The sequence below is a fragment of the Canis aureus genome, chromosome 26 (assembly GCF_053574225.1).
Source record: "Canis aureus isolate CA01 chromosome 26, VMU_Caureus_v.1.0, whole genome shotgun sequence".
NCBI classification, from domain to species: Eukaryota; Metazoa; Chordata; class Mammalia; order Carnivora; family Canidae; genus Canis; species Canis aureus.
In genome coordinates this window covers 7,058,762-7,078,501 of record NC_135636.1, presented here as the reverse complement: position 1 = coordinate 7,078,501, position 19,740 = coordinate 7,058,762, and the positions used below count along the sequence as shown (strand labels likewise).

The window sequence follows — 19,740 nt, the reverse complement described above, 5'->3', positions numbered from 1 at the left end:
GACAATAGTGCCTTATGATGTATTAGATACTCTTTTAGGTGCTGCCCATGTATCTAGTTGTTTACCATTGTTTTTCTCATCTCAAAGATGAAGCAACTGAGGCTTGGAGGGGCCGTGTCTCTTGCCTACAATTTGTGTGGTTCTTTTAAGTCTCCTGAGAGTTTGGAGAGGTCAGTTATCCTGCATCCATAAAGTGAGCCATTAAAAAAGAGTGAGGTAGATTCATATACAGTGGGTGACAAACCCTCCAAGATATATAATTAAATGAAAAGAGGTAGATATAGGATAATAGGATGTTATACTTTTAAAAATTATTCTTAATTTTTATTTATTATTATAATTCTTATTTTATAAATCATTTAAAGGGCTATGTATATTTTGCTGCTTTATGCATTTCTTTTCCTGGTCTGGAAGGAAGTCTGAGGCAAAGTTAGCAATGGTTACCATCGGGGTGAAGGTTGCTCTTATTTAAAATTAATTTACCTTCTGTAACATCTGAGTTTTTCATCAGTGCATATAGTATGTTACTTAAAAATTTTTTAAATTGTCAGAATGGGCTATCTAGATGGTGCGATTATGAATAAACTTTGTTTCCTTTTCTCTACGTCTCTATTTCAGAGACATAATAAATGTTATTTATTTTGTATGATATTTCTATTAATAAATGGCAACTTGGCCTAACTCTGCCATGAGTCAGAGGGCTTCATTCTTTTGGGCTATTCGGCTGGTAGGAGGAGGTGGGGGTAAACCTGGGCAGGCGGGAGGAAGTGGGGGTGAACCTGGGTGGGCGGGAGGTTATGGGGGTGAATCTAGACTGGCTGCACGTGGTTCAGTTGGTGGGGTAAATCTGGGCAGGCTGGCTGGGGTAGTGGGGTGGATAGGGGGTAGATGCCTGAGGCCCCGAAGTCCTAAGCAGGCAAGGACATGGGTCAGACATTGGTCTTTTCATTCTTTCCCAGGAGAACATCAACCTCGAAATTTCTTTCTCTCTTCTTTGAGGTTTCTAATATGTTTGTCTTTAAAAGAAATATATTGAAAATTTTAGGTCAAATTCACAATTTAAAGCAGAAATCTGAGTGATGTGAACATTGCCTTCCATGTAGGACCCTCCATGCAGGTACTCCTGGTGGATCTGGTTTAGTATAAGGGCATCGGGAGCAGGCTCTTCTACAGTGCCATGCCTTCGGTCTAGAACGCTCTCAGATTCTGCTACTGACATGTCAGTGAAGCAAAAGGCCCCGGAAAACAACCTCTCTGCTTCATGGGAATTGCCAGTTGTAAATGTGAGTACACACACAGCAGTTAGTTATCTCTTTGGGGGTTAAGTTACCCATTCAGTGTGGGCTTGTGCAGACAATGGGTGGGGTCCAGTGACACCAGAGTAATCCTTTTACCTGCCCTATCTAAAGTGACATTGGAATGAAGGGGCACTTTCAGAGGGTATCAGTTTCCTAGGTTAAGTCCTACAAACAAGCCCGGAGATCCTTAGCTTTGTAGTTGTGCTTCCACTCCAAGCCTGGGGAAGTCAGCCCTACTTGTCACTCCCAAAAGCAGATGAAAGCCTTGCTGTGAGTCTGGTGGAATTCCATTGTGGCTGTGTTTACTCATGGTGGCCCAGCGCCTCCACCCCTATATGGTCTGCAAGGGGACTGGTTTGCATGCCAAGCCCAACATCCTGAAAGCGTAAACAGCGATTAAAAGTCACTATAAAAAGTGTTGGAAAGGCAGACAAGGTTTTCCATCTATCTCGGCGAATCAGTTCATCTCCCACATGCCAACACCTTGGGGTCACCCAATACTCCGTCTTGTCATTTTTCTTTCAAAGAAGCCACTCCTTCCATTTTTCACCACAAGGAGCTGTGGTGACAGATGCTTAAGAATTCTGTTTTCTTTTTAAAGGAACTTAGATTACAGCAGGACTTCGATGAGAAAGGTGATGCAGAAGAGCAGATGGGGTGGAAGCAGAAAAGGCATGTTCAGATTCGATTGTATCCACAGTAAGGACTGCTGAGCCCAACCAGATGCTGAAATCCATCCCAGGGATAAGGTACACCCCTGCACCTCTGCTAGGGGGACATTAGCTCTACTGGTTCACCTGGTTTCTCATTTTTACCAATGCTTTCACGTCAGTGGAAACTTCTACGAATCTAGGTGATTTTTCACATTCAACCAATATGTATATGCTGACCACTTACAATCTCAAAGGTGGGGTGCTGGAACAGAGAGACATGCCTATGGCCCTGCAAGCCAGGGGTGATCTCACTAATGGGATTTTTCATCCTTGTCTCAAGCTGAACAAACCTGATTATGTCAGCTTCTTGTTAGAGACCTTTATATTCTATGTAAGCTCAAACTGTGTATCAGGATTCTGGTCCCCACATCTCCTTCCAACCTGGATGATTGATACCCCTCTCCCTCTGTTCTCCATTCTGTTCATCAAATATAAAATGCACATGTGTACCCTGCCTTGGCCCGTGCAGTTCCCTTTTTCTGGAATGCTTGTCTTTCTGCTTTATTGACCTCACCTCTGTTCATTGCAAACCTAGCTCAGATGCCATCTTGTCCAGGTAGCCTTACTCTAGTCCTCCAGGAAACATTAATTGCCTCTCTCCTTAGAGTAGATTATTATCAGTGATACTATTTGTGTGTGTGCTTATCTCCCCAAAATGTTTCTTGAGGATTTCAGGGAAGCGCATTTTGCTCATCTCCACATCTTTAATTCCTAGCAGTGTGCTGGGCAATCAAGATGTATTTGTTGAAGTGAGACATATAAGATTGTCAGCAGGGATGCCTGGGTGGCTCAGCAGTTGAGCATCTGCCTTCAGCTCAGGGCGAGATCCTGGAGTCCCAGGCTCGAGTCCCACTTCAGGCTCCTTGCATGGAGCCTGCTTCTCCCTCTGCCTGTGTCTCTGCCTCCCTTTCTCTCTGTGTGTCTTTCATGAATAAATAAATGGAATCTTTAAAAAACATTAGATTGTCAGTATTTCTCATGAAAAGAATTAGGAAGAGAATAAAATAAAATACTCAATGCTAGGACATCTTGGAACACAAAGAGTTTCTCTTTGGTACATCTGGTTCATTTGTAGGTATTACCTATGGTTATTGCTTGATGTGGCACCTCATCCTCTAGCAGGCAAAATCTTGGGAAGCTCCTTTTGAGGGTTCTCCTACTGGTATTGGTATCAGTTTACCATTTTCTTTTGAAAATGGATATATATAGCATTCTGGGGTTTTTTTTAGATTAAAAATATATACATGCTTATTATTAAAAATTCAAATGATCAAGAAAAGCAAAAAATTAAATAAAACCCCAAATGTAAAATGTACTCTGAATCCCACTCTGCAGAGATAACACAGTTATCATTTTGGCAAAAATCCTTTGAGTCTCTGTCTACTCATGTGCAACACACATAACAAATGATCAGTTTCATGTACTTATTTTCAAAACATATTAAACTTTATGTAAGTGAGTTATATTGTGTCCACTCTTATGTAACATTTTTATCTCTCAATGTATTTGGTATTTTCATATCAATTCACATGACTTGGCATCATGTATTTCTGTAGAATCTCCCATTGAATGGATGTCTCATGATGTTTTCCAAATGTCTGTTGATGGACCTGTGGGCTACTTTCAGGTTTTCACTACTGTCAGTTTCTACCATATAGACATCCTTATCCAGTGGAGTCACATGCCATGTGGGGTTTCAGGAAAGGCAATATAAGATAAACTTTGTAAATTTTTCAGGGAGTTAAAATCACCACCAAAAATTAGATTGTTGCCATAGTGGAGAAAAAGCAGCTTCTGCAATTAGTTGGTACCTGATTTGTTCTCCTGCATCCAGTTAGGTGGTGATTTACCAGATTATTCACCAGGTTTATAATCAGTCATCCGATGGTCATTCACCAGGTTATTCACCAGGTGCTCAGACCTGGTGAAAGAGCTGGCTTGTGTTCAGGTTGAGGCCATGTATTGCGTGAAAGATGAGCAATACATTTCCCATTAAACATGGGGCCTCCGCCCAGCACAGGGAGATGTTCTTACCCATTTGAGGCCTTTTGAGGTGATGAGGATAGTGGAAGAAAGAGCAGGTCCTGCCACCCTCCTGGCATGTGCCTGCTGTGGGAGAGGCCAAGTGGAGGGCAAGAATCACCAGGAATTCAAGAATCTCCTTTTCTTTCTCTTTCTTCCTTGTACAGAGACCATAGATTCCCTTTTGCAAATGTTAAATGTGAATCCAGGGTCTTGTTATACATATTTCCAGAGGCAGAGTGTGCTGGATCAAAGTGTGCCAGGTCAAAACTTGACCAGTGTATCACCCTAATAAAAATGCAGACAAATACCTACTTCCCCCAATTGGTTATATGGGTATGCTCGATCCAATCCACCATTGCCAGTCTGGCAGGCTCAAATGTAGCAGGTTTTTTTGTTTTTTCCTTTTTTTGTTTTGTTTTGTTTTGTTTTTATATCTGTTCTTTGTCATCCTAAGCTCCTAGAGTACTTGTGCACTCACAAGTATGTGAGTGTTCCAACCATCTTCTTTGACCACATTCTCTGTTGCCTCTCCTTTTTTAAAGTAACTTAAAGACCTCTATGCACAGGGAGGCTTAACTGTTAGATGTGTTGCACATTGCAAATATTTTTCTCTTTTTGTAGTTTAAATCTTGATTTATAGTGTTGTTATCTAGTATAAAACCTTTTCATTTTTTATATAGAAAACATTCTAGTTTCCTGCCTATAGATCCTAACTCATTTTCTGTTAAGACTGTCAGATTTTAGTGTGTTTTTCCACTTTTGAAATTAGAATCAGAAAGAGTTGGTTTTGTCAAGCTTCTCTGTCTAATTTATCTACTATTTTGATGCCCCTAAATTTGTACTGATAATTCTGTTTTAAAACATGGAAGGGAACAGAGATTCTGTAGTCAAATTCTATAGAGTGAATAATTCATTCGGATACACCTCATTTAAGTGAGACTGTCAGAAAACATAAATGAGAGGAAAATGAATTAAAATGGAAATACTCTTTTTTAAAAGGAACTTTCAGCAACTCATTTATTTATTTATTTATTTATTTATTTATTTATTTATTTATGATTTATTTGTTTGAGAGAGTGGGAGAGAGGGCCAGAGGGAGAAGGAGAATCTCAAGAAGAATCCTCCTGAGCGTGGAGCCCTACTTGGGGCTCAATCTCATGAGTCAAGATCAGGCGCCCTGAGATCAGGACCTGAGCCCAAACCTCAAGTCAGACGCTTGACCCACTGCACCACCCAGGCACCCCAGCAATTCTTAAAGCAACACTTCACTTTGGAACCAGAGCTATGGTTTAGTCTCCTTGGAGTCTTCCCTAAGACTCAGAGTTCATAGATAACTTCCATGTCCCCTTCTCTCAAGAAATACAAGCTTCAGTGAGACATAGCATTTCCCTTCAAAATCTCTCAGTCCATCCCTGAACCTTGCCTTTCAACACATGTTATCTATTCTTTGTAGAATGAGAAGAAAGAGATTGTGTAGGAGATAGTTCAAACTGTTGAGATAACTCATTTTTTTTTTAAAAAAAGCCAAGGCCAGGAAGCTCCTTTGCAGTGCATCATTTTTGTGTGGATGTTAGATGCACATGCTGAGCAGTTCATACTAGCAGCCTAGGCAGGGCAGTCCAGCTAGGTGCTAAGGCCCGAGTGTGGCCACCTGTCCTGGGCCCCTGGGCAGGCAGGGACCCTGGGCTGCAGATGAAGTCCTTGGCCACAAGCCTCTTCCAGAACAGGAGTGAAAAGAGGTTTCTCACTCTCTGGGTGGGTAAGGGAAGCTCAGGTGAGGCCCCTCCCCGCAAGATCACCAGGCGCCAGCTCTACAGGGAGGGGATCCATGTGGCCTCATCCCCTCTCTTCCTGACTCTTCTTGCCTCTCTGCTCACCAGTACCCCCCCCCCCCATAAAAATCACAGGAGACATCATTTCCCCCCACTCATCTTGGGGGCTTAGCCAATGCTCTGTGGGCCTGGGTATTTTCTTTTCTCTCAGGTTCTAATAACAGGACATTGGGTTTGATTATTTTTTTGTTGAGCTCCAGATAGAAAGAGGAAAAGAGAATATGCCTGGAAAAGGGAAGTATGGACTAGGTGAATTTTTTTCCTTTTTTTCTCTTTTTTTTTTTTTATAATGTGGTTTTGGTCTGGCTCAAAGGCTGGAAATGTTTTCAGGAGATTCAAATCTCTCCTTGATTTGTAGTGCTCTGAAATAGGATCTGAATTGCCTGCTGTGCAGCCAGTTGGCTGGCAGTTACCTGGGACACAACAGCCTCTGCCTGCTGCTTCCTACCCCAGCCCTCTTTCTTCTCTTTTTTTTTTTAATTTTTTATTTATTTATGATAGTCACAGAGAGAGAGAGAGAGAGAGAGAGAGAGGCAGAGACATAGGCAGAGGGAGAAGCAGGCTCCATGCACCAGGAGCCTGATGTGGGATTCGATCCCGGGACTCCAGGATCGCGCCCTGGGCCAAAGGCAGGCGCCAAACCGCTGCGCCACCCAGGGATCCCCCCAGCCCTCTTTCTGTGCTGCCACTGGTGATCTGGCTCCTGGACTTAGATGGTGGCACCCCTACTCCTTTCTCATGTGCCTTTGTTGGCCTCTATAGCCTGGGGGTCCGAGGCTACTCCAGAAATGAGCTCTGCCCTGGGCACCCCTGTGCAAACACTGTGGCCTGCATTGCCGTTGCTTGGTACAGCTAATCTCAGCTGGTAGCAGGGCCTCCTTTTCTACTTCTGTTCCAGGAATCTATCCTTCCATGCTCTTGCCAGAGGAAGCTCTGGAATCAGAGCTCTGATTGCATTATTCCTGCATTCAAAACACTGGCTTTATAAATCCTACCTGGACGGTCTTTGGCCGGGGACCAAAGCTTCACTCTTGACCTGAGCCTCCTTACCGCTGCCCCCAGGACTGCTGGCCACACTCCCTTTACTCCTCTCCAGGGGAGCTCCCAGGACGGGGAATACCCCTCAGGCTCTGCACTTGGGCTGCCTGCTCTTCCACTGCTGTAGTTCAAAGCCATGCTTGCCCTGAAAGAGAGCTGCCCCTCTCTAATGCCAGCCCCTATCTTCCTGGTGAATATGATCTCTTCTCACATGGGATTTACCATTTTACAATGATCAGAGCTATTTTTTGTTGTTATAGAAATAAAGTTTAGAAAAAAATACACATGTGATACTTTTGTATTGCAACAATTCAAATAATACAGAAAAATGAAAGTTTTCTGTGCCCTCTACTCTCTCCTATCTTTAATGCTTGGAGCTACTACCTCTAGAAGTTGAGTGTATGTATTTTCTTTTTTTTTTTTCTGAATAGAAATCCAGATGTAAGCACATAGTGGGGCTTGTTTTAAACAAATTTTGGATCATTCTGTATTATTTTTCTGCCACTTCCTTTTCTCAAATATCAAAAACATTTTTTTGTCAGCTTACAAAAATATATTCCATTATTTTTAACGATAACATGATATTCTCTACTATGCTTGTCCCATGATCTCACTGTTCTCTTATTCACAGATACATTAGGTTGTTACTATTGTTTGCCTATTACTGCTAGTTGTTCAAACATCCTTATACATTTATTTTTGTATATTTGAAGAAATATCTCTATAGGATAGATCTAGCAGTGGGATCCCTGGGTCAAGAGTATTTATAGTCATTTGTCTATAAATGTCATCTCACTTAGGAGACTCTAGGTTGGTAGTGTGAATTCACCCCTCTTTTGCTGCTTTGATAAAGTCTTCAGAGTGCTGTCTGTGGGTGGTTGGGACTTGTGGTTGGAAGGAGAATATTTAACTTAATTTAATTTTTATTTTACGGCTTAAAATTTTATGTATTTATTTGAGAGAGAGCACAAGTGGTGGGGGCATGGGTGGGACAGAGAGAGAGGGGGAAGCAGACTCTCTGCTGAGCAGAGAACCCAGTATGGGGCTCAGTCCCAGGACCCTCGGATTATGACCTGAGCTGAAGGCAGACACTTAACTGACTGAGCCACTGAGGGGCCCCAGAGGGAGAATATTTTAGATAAAAATATCACATTTCACATATTCTTATCAAAATTAAGATAGAAAGAGAGAGAAGCTGAGAAAAATATGTAAATAGGACAGGGCTGTTTCACAGAAAGTAAGCTGAGTTTGAAAGTCAGAATTGCACATTAGAATCACTTGAAGAGGGGATGCCTGGCTTAGTCAGTTAAGCGTCTGCCTTTGGCTCAGGTCATGATCCCAGGGTCCAGGGATGGAGCTCCACATTGGGCTCCCTGCTCAGTGGGGGAGCCCTGCTTCTACTTCTTTCTCTACCTGCAGCTCCTCCTACTTGTGCCCTGTCAAGTGAATAAAGAAAATCTTTTTCTTTTTTAAAAGATTATTTATTTATTTATTCATAGAGCCACACACACACACACACACACACACACACACACAGAGAGAGAGAGAGAGAGAGAGAGAGGCAGAGACACAGGCAGAGGGAGAAACAGGCGCCACGCAGGGAGCCCGACGCGGGACTCTATCCTGGGTGTCCAGGATCACGCCCCGAGCTGAATGCGGCGCTAAACCGCTGCGCCACGGGGGCTGCCCAGAAAATCTTTTTTTTTAAAAAGAAGAATAACTTGAAGAATATTAAAATCTCCCAAGGCCCAGGTTTATACTTAAACCAGGATCTCTGGAGGACGATCTCAAGCACCAGCACTTTGAAAACCTCCCCAGGTCCTTCCAGTGTCCCTATGAGGCCAAGAGCCATGCTTCACTTGCCACTCTGCTCTGGCGAGCCATAGGCATCTTGAATGCTCTGGTTGCATTTCTTTCCCCTCTGTAACATGAGAATGTTCTATCTTACAAGTTTTTGAGATGGCAAAATGAGATAGTAGTTGTGAAAACAATTGTCAAAAGATAAGAGCATTTTCAATAAAAATACAAGCCATCATTATTATTTTTCAGCTCAGCCAGTCACCGACAAAGCCAAATATTTGGAAAATATTTAAGCAGGTCTAAAATTCAGAGTGAGAAAAGAGGATTGATTGCTGAAGGAGAAAGCAATAGTTGGTTGAGCTGTTCCTAGTACTGGTGGCAACCGGAGATCTGATAGTTATGTCCATATGAAGAACAGCACTCTCCTCAATTTGTGAAGGATTGTGAAGGCAAACAAGGCAATGTCACAGAAAAGAGCAACATAAATATTTGCCATCGGCACTGATAAGAACAAATTGCTTCTGTGGACTCAGTCTCGGCCGTACAGCCATTTGAAAATTAGTCCAAATGCCAGAAGGCCCAGCCTGCCCGCCTCCTGCCCACAGCCCCCCCATTCCTTCTCCTGAATTCTTTATTTCAATCCCAAGGCTAAGGAGAGAATGAATAGGGGACAGAGGAGATGGCTGTCCAATTTAAGATCTAAATTTGATGATTACATCTTCCCTGGTGTGCCCTGAAATTAACTAAGAGCACCATTTCCTGAAATCTGACACCCACATGGGTTTTTAGCCTCTGTCTGCCCTTCCATTTCTAAATGTTCCAATGTGTCAAGCAGATTAAAGACTGAGAAGTCCTACAGTTGGAGAGATTCATTAAACTTGGTTGGATCTGCATTTCCCAAATGTACTTGATCATGGAACTATTAACATCCCTTGAGTCACCATGCAATGCCCTGGAATGAAGGTGCCATAAGAGCTGGTCCTTGTCACTCACCAATCCAGGAGAATTCAAGAATGTTCAACCCATCCTCTTCAATTGTACTACTTTTCAGATGGGTGAACAGAGCCCCAGAGATGTCAAGAGCTGAGAATGGATGCTACCGAGCTCCTATGATACCATGTGGTCGGGGATCCGGGCTTTGGACCTCTCGGTATGCAGGCAGTTGTTGAACAAAAACTCTCATTTTGGCAGTATGGCAAGTGGAATATATTCAACTGTGCAGTTTGACTCTTGAGGACCTCATGTTGCCTATCTTAGAAGCAGTGACTTGAAATATCAATGTAGAATACAAAGAGAATATAGTATATGCTAAATTGAGTGGCATAGACTATAAGTTGTGGTAAGCTAGCTCTCTGGAAAATAAAAACCCTCATTTGTAGTGTTTGCCAATTTCTTTTCTTTTCTTTTTTTTTTTTTTGTTTGCCAATTTCGATGGTATAAATACTTCTGCCACAGGTGAGGTCAAGCTAGCAACATGATGACGTTGAACATGGAACATGGAAAAGATGTTGGTCACCATCAGAGCAGATTGCAGAGGACAGGGAGAGGTTGGTGATGATTGGAATTGTCCAAAAGGGCTCCTGAAGGGGACTGAACTCAAGCTGGAAAATACTGAGTAAAAGGATAAATAGCAGGAAAATTGAAGCTGGCAGAAACCAGAGTCTTGTTTCCTTTGTTTTTTCTTCTAGTTTTATTGAGATATAATTGACATATGACATTGTGTAAGTTCATGTGAGTGTATGTATTTGATTTGATAGATGTGTAAGAGCAAATGATTATAATACATTGTGTTAATCTCTCTCCCCTCACATAGTTATAATTATTTTTCTCTTATGATGAGAACTTTGAAGATGTACTCTCTTACCAACTTTCAAATATATGATGCAGTATTGTTAACTAGAGTCATCATGTTGTATATTATATCTTCAGAGCTCACTTACCTTACAACTAAAAGTTTATGTGATTTGACCATCTTCACCCAATTCCATCCCCACCCCTGCTTCTTGTAAACATAAATCTGACTTCTATTTCTAGTTCAGCTTTTAATTATTTATTTATCTTTAAAAATTTATTTATTTGAGACTAAGAGGTTGAGAGAGAGAGAGAGAGAGAGAGAGAGAGAACAGAAGACAGAGGGTGGGGAGGATCAGAGAGAGAGGGAAAGAGAATTTCCAGCAGAATCCCCACTGAGCGAGAAGCCTGCTGCAGGAATTTATCCCATGACACTGAGATAATGACCTGAGCTAAAATAAAATGTCAGATGCTTATATGACTGAGCTTCTCAGGAGCCCAGAGTTCAGGTTTTTTAGATTCCACATACAAGAAAGATCATACAGTAGTTGTCTTTCTGTGTCTGACTTATTTCACTTAATATAAAACTCAAGGATTGATCCATTTTGTCACAAATGGCAAGACTTCCTTCTTTATTCATGGCTAAAACAATCTTCCACTGTGTATGTGTGTGTATATCTATAACTGTATTTTACATTTACATATTTATAGTACATATACATTTTCTTTATCTGTTTATCCGTCAATGGACACCAGTTGTTTCCATGTCTTGGCTGTTATAAACAATGCTACAAAGAACATGGGAGTGCACATGTCTCCTCGGGATAATGATTTTGTTTTCTTTGGTCATACATCCAGAAGTAGGATTGCTTGATCATATGGTAATTCTATTTGCAGTTTTTTAGGAACTTCCAGAAAACAGAATCTTTGATGAAAAACTTTATACCTTTTTCAGATTTGGAAAGAAAGGATAAACTTAACTCATCTGAGATAAAATTTACTGAATCCTAAGACTTTTTAAAAATTTAGATTTGTGTGATTTTATGTCTCATATAGAGTGTAGAGCCTACTTAAAAAAAAGGGCTATCATTTAGGGGTGCCTATCTGGCTCAGTCTGTGGAGCATGCAACTCTTGATCTCTGGGGTGTGAGTTTGAGTCCCATGTTGGATGTAGAGATTGCTCAAAGTAAAATCTTAAAAAAATAAAACTTTAGATTTGGACTCATTTTTTTTCTAATTTTTCTTCTAAACTTTTCATTTCAGAATAGTTTTAAATTTTAGAGAAGTTGCAAATACACTACAGAGAGTGCCTGCATATCCTGCACCCGGCTTCCATTGTGGCTAGCATTTTACACAACTATGGTACATTTATCAGAACTAATGAATCAATATTAATACATTATTAATTTTAAGATTTAATTAATTTATTTGAGGAGAGAGAGCAAGTTGTGGGGGAGGGAGAGAGACAAATTCTGTGCTGAGTGTGAAGCCCAAGGTGGGGCTTGATCTCACAACCCTGAGATCATGACCTCAGGCGATATCAAGAGCCAGATACCCAACCAACTGAGCCACCGAGGTGCCCCTCAGTACATTATTTTTTTTTTAAACTAAACTGTATACTTTATTTATAGTGTATTCATTTTTTTCCCTATTGTCCTTTTTCTGTTCCAGGATTCCATCCAGGATGTCACATTACCTTTGGTTGCCTTGTCTCCTCAGACTTTTCTGGTCTGTGATAGTTCTCAGACTTTCTTTGTCTTTTAATATGCTGACAATTTTGAGGAGCACTGGACAGATATTTTGTAGAATGCCCTTCAATTTCTGTTTGTTTCATTGTTAGGATGGGACTGTGGGTTTTAGGGAGGAAGAATGTGGAGATAAAAAGTACTATTTTCATCAAATGTATCAAGGCTTCAAGTCATCAACATGGCTTCCTGCTGAGGAAGCTGACCTTGAGTCCTTGGTCCTTGTGGTGTTTGCTAGCTCCCTCCACTGTGAGTTCCTTTCCATCCTTTCCACATGACACTCTTTAGAAGAGTTCCTTCATCTGAGCCTCATTTTCTTACTCTAAATTTCCACTGTGCCTCCCTTTAAAAGGTTTTTCTAGATTTTCCTCATTTCACTCATCCTAGATGCATGATAAGTGATCTTAAGACCTCATATTAATTAATTAATTAATTAATTAATTAATTTTATTTTTCTATTTTTTTTTGGACTTCAATTTGCCAACATACAGCATAACACCCAGTGCTCACCCCGTCAAGTGCCCCCTTCACTGACCCTCACCCAGTTACCCCAACCCCCTCCCCCACCTCCCTTTCCACCACCCCTTGTTTGTTTCCCAGAGTTAGGAGTCTCTCCTGTTCTGTCTCCCTCACTGATCTTCCCCAGTCGTTTTCTCTCCTTTCCCCTTTATTCCCTTTCACTACTTTTTATATTCCCCAAATGAATGAGACCATATAATGTTTGTCCTTCTCTGATTGACTTGCTTCACTCAGCATAATACCCTCCAGGTCCATCCACGTTGAGTCAAATGGTGGGTATTTGTCGTTTCTAATGGCTGAGGAATATTCCATTGTATACATAAACCACATCTTCTTTATCCATTCATCTTTCTTTTTTTTTTTTTAAATTTTTATTTATTTATGATAGTTACACAGAGAGAGAGAGAGAGAGGCGCAGAGACATAGGCAGAGGGAGAAGCAGGCTCCATGCACCGGGAGCCCGACGTGGGATTCGATCCTGGGTCTCCAGGATCGCGCCCTGAGCCAAAGGCAGGCGCCAAACCGCTGCGCCACCCAGGGATCCCTCCATTCATCTTTCAATGGACACCGAGGCTCCTTCCACAGTTTGGCTATTGTGGACATTGCTGCTAGAAACATCGGGGTGCAGGTGTCCCGGCGCTTCACTGCATCTGTATCTTTGGGGTAAATCCCCAGCAGGGCAATTCCTGGGTCATAAGGCAAATCTATTTGTAACTCCTTGAGGAACCTCAACACAGGTTTCCAGAGTGGCTGCACCAGTTCACATTCCCACCAACAGTGTAAGAGGGTTCCCTTTTCTCCGCATCCTCTCCAACATTTGTTGTTTCCTGTCTTGTTAATTTTCCCCATTCTCACTGGTGTGAGGTGGGATCTCATTGTGGTTTTGATTTGTATCTCCCTGATGGCCAGTGATGCAGAGCATTTTCTCATGTGCTTGTTGGCCATGTCTATGTCTTCCTCTGTGAGATTTATCTTCATGTCTTTTGCCCATTTCATGATTAGATTGTTTCTTTGCTGTTGAGTTGAATAAGTTCTTTATAGATCTTGGATACTAGCCCTTTATCTGATAGGTCATTTGCAAGTATCTTCTCCCATTCTGTAGGTTGTCTTTTAGTTTTGTTAACTGTATCCTTTGCTGTGCAGAAGCTTCTTATCTTGATGAAGTCCCAATAATTCATTTTTGCTTTTGTTTCTCCTGCTTTTAGGAATGTATCCTGCAGGAGGTTGCTGTGGCCAAGTTCAAAAAGGGTGTTGCCTGTGTTCTCCTCTAGGATCTTGATGGATTCTTGTCTCACATTTAGATCTTTCATGCATTTTGAGTTTATCTTCGTGTCTGGTGTAATAGAATGGTCTAGTTTCATTCTTCTGCATGTGGCTGTCCAATTTTCCCAGCACCATTTATTGAAGAGACTGGAAAAAAGGACAGAAGAGACTGCCTTTTTTCCAGTGGATAGTCTTTACTGCTTTGTCGAATATTAGTTGACCATAGAGTTGAGGGCCCATTTCTGGATTCTCTATTCTGTTCCATTGATCTATGTGTCTGTTTTTGTGCCGGTACCACATTGTCTTGATGATCACAGTTTTGTAGTACAACCTGAAACCTGATATTGTGATGCCCCCGGCTCTGGTTTTCTTTTTCAATATTCCTCTGGCTATTCGGGGTCTTTTCTGGTTCCATACAAATCTTAAGATGATTTGTTCTAACTCTCTGAAGAAAGTCCGTGGTATTTTGATAGGGATTGCATTAAATGTGTAAATTGCCCTGGGTAACATTGACATTTTCACAATATTAATTCTTCCAACCCATGAGCATGGAATATTTTTCCATCTCTTTGTGTCTTCCTCAATATCTTTCAGAAGTGTTCTGTAGTTTTTAGGGTATAGATCCTTTACCTCTTTGGTTAGGTTTATTCCTAGGTATGCTTTTGGGAGCAATTATAAATGGGATTGACTCCCCAGTTTCTCTTTCTTCAGGTCATTGTTAGTGTAGAGAAATGCCACTGATTTCTGGGCATTGATTTTGTATCCTGCCACACTGCCAAATTGTTGTATGAGTTCTAGCAATCTTGGTGAGGAGTCTTTTGGGTTTTCTATGTACAGTATCATATCATCTGCGAAGAGGGAGAGTTTGTCTTCTTCTTTGCCAATTTGAATGCCTTTTATTCCTTTTTGTTGTCTGATTGCTGAGGCTAGGACTTCCAGTACTATGTTGAATAGCAGTGGTGAGAGTGGACATCCCTGTCTTGTTCCTGATCTTAGGGGAAAGGCTCCCAGTGCTTCCCCATTGAGAATGATATTTGCTGTGGGCTTTTCGTAGATGGCTTTTAAGATGCTGAGGAATGTTCCCTCTATCCCTACACTCTGAAGAGTTTTTTTTATCAGGAATGCATGCTGTATTTTGTCAAGTGCTTTCTCTGCATCTATTGAGAGGATCATATGGTTCTTGTTTTTTCTCTTGTTGATATGATCTATCACATTGATTGCTTTACAAGCATTGAACCAGCCTTGCATCCCGGGGATAAATCCCACTTGGTCATGGTGAATAATCTTCTTAATGTATTGTTGGATCCTGTTGGCTAGTATCTTGTTGAGAATTTTTGCATCTGTGTTCATCAGGGATATTGGTTTATAATTTTCCTTTTTGGTGGGGTCTTTGATTTAGGAATTAAGGTGATGCTGGCCTCATAGAACGAGTTTGGAAGTATTCTACCTCTTTCTATCTTCCCGAACAGCTTTAGTAGAATAGGTATGGTTTCTTCTTTAAACATTTGATAGAATTCCCCTGGGAAGCCATCTGGCCCTGGACTTTTGTGTCTTGGTAATATTTTGATGACTGCTTCAATTTCCTCCCTGGTTGTCACTCTGTTCAGGTTTTCTATTTCTTCCTGTTCCAGTTTTGGTAGTTTGTGGTCTTCCAGAAATGCGTCCATTTCTTCTAGGTTGCCTAATTTATTGGCATATAGCTGCTCATAATAAGTTTTTAAAATCGTTTGTATTTCCTTGGTATTGTTGGTGAGCTCTCCTTTCTCAATCATGATTTTATTAATTTGAGTCTTTTCTCTCTTCTTTTTAATAAGATTTTATTAATTTGAGTCTTTTCTCTCTTCTTTTTAATAAATCTTTTCTCTCTATTGTTGGTGAGCCCTCCTTTCTCATTCATGATTTTATTAATTTGAGTCTTTTCTCTCTTCTTTTTAACCACGGTTCCATGGTTTCTAATGGTTTATCTATCTTTTTAATTCTTTCAAAGAATGAACTCCTGGTTTTGTTGATCTGTTCTACAGTTCTTCTGGTATCTAATTGAGTTCTGCTTGAATCTTTATTAACTCTCTTCTTCTGCTGGGTGAAGGTTTTATTTGCTGTTCCTTCTCCAGCTCCTTTAAGGTTAGCTTTTATATTTGAGTTCTTTCCAGTTTTTGGAAGTATGTTTGTATTCCTGCTTCTATTCTTGCTAGGACTTGCACCACTGCCTTATACATGCTATAAGAACAAATAAAACGTGTACTCCTTAAAAAGGTTAAAGATTTAATGATTTCTTTGGAGTCTTCCAGCACAGCACATAACATCTCAGGAGTGACTAGGCTGGGTCTTCAGGAACATTTTGCACTACTGCTGACTATTCAAGACCCCTGACTTCAGGGCATAAGTGACTTATGGAGAACACCTACACACTCATCTTTGTTCCCAGATTACTGAGAAGATATTGCATGAGACCGCCATCCTCAGGCCCCAAGCAAAGATGAGACTCATTTTTCTTACCTTTCTCAGTCTCCTGTATGCTCTGTCCATACTTATACTCTCTGTAGATCTTTAATAAACTCTTTTACTTCCTCTAAGCTCATGTTTGATTTCCATCCTGCAGGAAGCCAAGACCCCTCCTGGCTGGTCCTGTGGGAGCCCCCTCTGGGTTCACAGACCCAGCCAGCCTGTATCAATGCCAAGGATCTACTGCATACAAGTCATGGCTCTGTATATAGATATCTCTGAGAGATAGTTACAAGAAGCTGGACTCTGTTCTATCAACATGTGCTTCCAAGGTCCTCTTATTTGAGCAGAACTTTTCATGGAGCCTGAAATGGAACCTTCTGGAAAGGGAGCTGTCTCTTTTGGGGGAGTTCGGGTCAGCCTTGGTTGAATAGCTCCAAGAGCCATGGTGGCCTGTTGTAAGAGGACTCCTTAAACAAAGAGTCCTAGTGCTAGGTGGAAATAAACTGTAGCTTGATCTGGAACCACCTGGAAGACACGCAGGCTGAGCAACTGGGCATCAAGCTTGTCAAAAGAACAAAATCCAAACAAGTAAATGTGAAGATCTAATTGGCTTTATTAAGTGATTCATGAATAGGGCAGCACCCCATCTATCAAATAGAGAGATGCTCTATTTGTACAAAATGAGAGACTTTTATAAAAATGAGGGTGGGGCAAGGAAATTATTAGCAAAAGAAAAGAATATTTTATGCAAAATTTTCTTCCCTCAGGGGTATGTAGTGGTCTTACCATGCAAATTACCTCATCTTCTGGGGGGGCGGGGAGGGAGGGAGGAAGAGGACCCATGTGACAGATGACATCATTGGTGCTGATTGGAAAACTCCTGCTGACCAGTTAGGATTACACTTTGGGAGGAGGTTGAAACTGCAATTAGATTAGGCAGTAAAACCTGGTTTTGCAAGTTTATGTGACTCCATTTTGACTTTTGTTGTTTTCTTTTAATAGGCTCCATTTGGAGAGTGCAACCACCTTATTATCCTAGAGGCAATTTAACATCTGGAGACCCAAACGAAATTGGGGGAAGGAGAAACTGTCAATTGCATAAAAAAAGAAGCAGCATAAAGGGGTCGGCCTTTACTTTCTTGTCTGGGCTGTTTATATCATCCATCTTGACTTTAACCTTGTCTTTGAGCCCCACTCACATCAGGCCTTGGACAAACCTATAAACTTAATGAGAAAAATTCTGAGAGTTGGTGAAAGCAACATACATAGAAGTAGGGGCAAATGGCTATGACACAAAACCTCATATTTGGCAAAAGCTCAGATGACAAGCGCTGGCATGTGTAACTTCCTGGCCTCAAACTGAGATGGGGAAATGAAAGGAACCCCATTAAAAAAAAAAAAAAAGCTGTTTTTTTTTTCCTTTTTTTCTTTTTTTTTCCTGCTTCTCTTCTTGCTAGACCGTGTATCCCTGCCTTACACACAGCTTAATGTCCTCCTTATAAGGGACAAAGAGTTATTGGTATCTTTGGAGTTTCCCAGCACAATAGGTAATATCTCAACCATTGGTGCTAGACATCATGATGCCAAAAGACCCCAGCTTCAAGGAATAAACGACTTGTGATGGATACCTGGACCTTGTCCTTGTTCTAATCAGTTCTTGGATATATGAGAGGACAATAAAAACCTTTAATAAAAACCTGCAGATCCCGGGATCCCTGGGTGGCGCAGCGATTTGGCGCCTGCCTTTGGCCCAGGGCGCAATCCTGGAGACCCGGGATCGAGTCCCACGTCAGGCTCCTGGTGCATGGAGCCTGCTTCTCCCTCTGCCTGTGTCTCTGCCTCTCTCTCTCTGTGTGTGTGACTATCATAAATAAATTTTTAAAAAATAAAAAAAAAAACCCTGCAGATCCCAAAGAAAGATGAGACTCATGTTCCTTTCCTTTCCAAGTGTCCTGAACAGTCTTGTCTGTACATGCTCTATCTCTTCAGTAAATTTTTCTTTCACCTTCTACTGGTTCACATTTGATTTCATTCTGCATGAAGCCAGAGACCCTCTCACCTCGGTCAAAACCAGCCACTAAGCTGAGTGCTGCACTAAACCCCCACGCATTTAAAGCTTAAAAGAGCCTCATGTCTGGAGCTGCTTTCTAGACTAGTAAATTCTGTCCTGGAGAATTAACCAACAGTGCTCTTTTCCTTATTCCCTGATATGGCATCCACCACCACAACCTCCCACATGCATTGCTTCTACATATCTACATTTCTGACTTAGAACAGTTAGTTTTAAAAATCCCAGCCAAGGCAGTTTTTTTCACTAATTAATGTCTCCCCCTTCCTTCTCCCCTCTTCCTTCTCCCATGCTGTCTGTAAAGCATCAAAGAGGGTCATGGGTAGGCCTGCATACAGGACAGGGGATCTCATCTTCCTGAAACCTGTGACCTCAGGGTTTAATAGGGTTATTTGCTGGGAGATCTCAGCACCCAGTGTTGCCTTATAGCCCTTTTGTCAGCCCTTTTAAAACTCTTACCCAAGTGGAGTGGAAGAGAAGGGAAAGGAGATGGGACAGGCTTCTCTCCCTGTAGAAAACCCTCAGGTCACCACAGAGGCCCCCTGCCAACTTTGTGTCACAGCAGTCTTCTTCCAGTCTTCTGGTTTCTTCCTTGAGGAAGAAAATTGTTCATTGTTGTGGTCTGAAGTGTGTGCTCTCCAAATTCATTCTAACTCACAGTACCTCAGAATGTGACCTTGATTAAGGGTAGGACCTTTAAAGAGGCAGCTAAGGTAGAATGAGGTCACTAGGGTAGGCCCTAATGCAGTATGACTGGTGTTCAAACAAGAATGGAGATCAGGACACAGACACACAGAGGGAAGATCACGTGAAATCACAGGGAGAAGATAGCCATTGACGAGCCAAGGAGAGAGGCCTCTGGAGAAACCAACCTTTTCAAAACCTTGACCGTGGACCCCCTGTGTCCAAAACTACGAGAAAATAAATTTCTGTTGTTTAATCCCTGCAGTCTGTGATTCTTTGTTCTTGCAGCCTCAAAAGACACATATACTCATAATTCTAACCTTGGAGAGCTAAGGAGGAAATGGGGTCTTCTGTGTAGCTAACTTATTGCAAGACTGGTGAACAGTCCTCAGATTCCTTTCTAGGCCTAAAACAAGGTGGAAAAACACTGAGTTAAAAACAGAGATCTCTGGGACATTCTGAGGTGCAGAACCAGTGAAAGAGCCCGCCACTCCCTCTTCCTGCAGATTTGTTCTGCTC

General features: G+C 41.6%; 1 long non-coding RNA gene across 6 annotated transcripts in view; it reads left to right on the top strand.

Moving 5' to 3' along the window:
* Positions 1–18,217, top strand: part of LOC144297836 (uncharacterized) — an 81,855-nt gene extending 63,638 nt beyond the window's left edge. Inside the window, exons 6-9 of one of the 6 annotated variants that reach the window (XR_013364698.1) lie at positions 1,104–1,283; positions 1,900–2,047; positions 16,624–17,057; positions 17,472–18,217. This is a non-coding gene — a long non-coding RNA (uncharacterized LOC144297836). Of the gene's footprint in view, positions 1–87; positions 171–1,103; positions 1,284–1,899; positions 2,048–9,757; positions 9,952–12,168; positions 12,191–16,623; positions 17,058–17,471 lie in introns of those variants that run through there. The other 5 variants (XR_013364696.1, XR_013364697.1, XR_013364695.1 and 2 more) reach the window with 5 other exon arrangements.
* The last annotated feature ends 1,523 nt before the right edge of the window (positions 18,218–19,740 follow it).